Raw genomic sequence first — 2,572 nt, forward strand, 5'->3', positions numbered from 1 at the left:
ATTCTGACTAAAGTGGTTAGCAGCATCATAAAAGATTGGGCAGATAGATTAGTTGAGGCCACCTGGAAGACCACCACTGGATTCACACCTTATGAGTTGGTCTATGCACTAGTAAAAAATGAGAAATTAGTGACTAGGTGACTAAAAAAGCTAGTCACCACAACTTTTTAAAGTGAAATACTACCCAAAATGAGCAATATCAAGTGACCCAACTAAAAACGACTAACATAAACGACTAATTTACTCTCAGGATAAAAATGACTAACATAAATGACTAATTTAGTTTAGGAACAAAAATACAACTACTTAACAAATACTACAATAATACAAATTAGTCATTTATGTTAGTCATTTTAATTGTGTTACTTTAGCAATCTAAACTTACAAGTGATAGGGGATTCAAAGGATATTATAGATTGGTTGAAAGGTTATACTTCCTTAAACACTTCTTTATTGGATTAATGGATGACTATATTTATGGAGCTTATTAGAATCTTCAGGGTTATATCCTTTGATCACATTCACAGGGAATTAAATTCAAAGGTTGACAAGTTATCCAAAATGGGAGTGGGAATACAGTTGGATCAAATACATTATGAAGAATACCTACAAGGAGAAGTGTTGGTTAATTAGTATATGACACATTTCTTTAGTTGAAGACTTAACTTTTCATATGTATCTACATTTTTTATTATCAGGGTCATATCCATTGAACTTAGGATACTAGTTTTTAACTCGGATACCAAGTTGTTTATCTAGTTTGAATGTACATTATGAGCATAGGAAACAATGCAAACATTTAGAGGTAGTGGTTGAATGTGCAATGCACACATAACACAACCCTTTCCCACATATATATGGACCAAAGTTGACCCATGGTCTCCTCAACATCTGCCAAATGACATAACTTAATACCTTAAGGTATCCATGGGTACCCTACTAGTGTGTGAGGCACACATAACATTGATTGCAAATAGAAATTTGGATTAAAGTCTACACATGTTATCCTTAAGTTCCACCAAAATTAGGGAGGATTATGATATAATCAATTGGTAATGTCATTATTCTTGCATGGGAGATGTGTAAGGTTCATCCCCCCTCCCCCCCATGTTCTTTCGACATTGAAATGATTACTACAACTAAGGCCATAATTATTTGGTGTTAGAAATATTATGGCCACATCCATGGCCCATCAATTTCTTCTAGCTAAGACTTCCACCCAACCTTTAACACAAGAAAACAAGAGCATGCACTTTGGGATTGAGACTTGAACCCAAATCATCGTTAAGGTAAACACTCCAACTTATATGTAGACCACAACTCAACAAATATCCCCTTCCCATATTAAGTGGGTGCTTCCAAAGTCATTTCTCTTGCAAGTGAGAGGTACAAGGTTCAATTTTCTCCCCCCTTCCCATGTTTTCTCTTCACTAAAATGGTCATTGCAACTAAACCACGATAAAAAAATTCATCATATCCATGCATTGCTAATTTATTTTAAGACTTCCACCTACTGTTGAATATGTCGACATAAGAGCACAATTTTTCAAGTTGTGACTTAAACTTGGGCAATCATTATAATAAGTTTTCAACTTGCTACCAAACCATAACATGACAAACCTCTCCCCTCAATGTTAAAGTGGGTTTTTATAATGGATTAATGTATATTATTATTCTTACCTTATTAGAGATCAAACCAAAGGGATGATTGAAAATAATGATTGATTACTTGATATCTATCAAAGATTGAACTCTAGCCATTTATGGCATATGTTAAATAACATGCAAAATGTAACAATTTATAGCCACAATTTAGGATGGAATTCAATCATGGATTATTATTACATATGGATCATAGTTTTTCTCATGGCCCTACCATGATTAAAAGTGTTTAAGGATCTTTAATTGGATTTAAAACCTCAGAAAAACATGAATAATGTTAGATTAATCAAAGTCTTAAATTTTATTTTTCCCAACAAAATTGGATTAAAATATATGCATTTTGTCTATTGGATAGACAACATTGCGATTTATTTTTCAATTATTATTTTGATAGCCTATCTTTGTAGTTGAGCTTCAACATTATACTAACTTTAAAAGGTCATATATTCAAATGTTAAAAAACGAAGCAAAACACTACTAAACCAACATAGAAGTTTCCCATAATTTTAATAAAAAGATTAACATATATTAACATGGTCAATATCCTTGTTTTATATATATATATATATTTCTTTCTTCTCCACCATTATCACCATGACCACATTTTCACCATAATTTAGTTTTTCACATTAAATATTATGAGTATACATAGATATAGATATAGAATGAGAAGAGATGTATATCAATATGTAATAAAGAGTTGAAAATAGGAAATGGTCTTTTTTTGCTATTAACATCTTGAACATAAGAAGTGGTCTTTTTGGCTATTAACATTTGGTGTTGGTGTTCGTGAAAAGGTAAGAAAACCCTTTTTGTTACCCTGCGTTTTATCACCCCTTATTTTTACCTCTTTTTAGCGATCACTAACTTTTCTTTATTTTATATTTTATATTTCGGTCCAAGCATTTAT

This window comes from Pinus tabuliformis, chromosome Q (assembly GCF_031772625.1).
Source record: "Pinus tabuliformis cultivar Carrire ecotype Pingquan chromosome Q, CPIR1, whole genome shotgun sequence".
In the NCBI taxonomy this organism is placed as follows: domain Eukaryota; kingdom Viridiplantae; phylum Streptophyta; class Pinopsida; order Pinales; family Pinaceae; genus Pinus; species Pinus tabuliformis.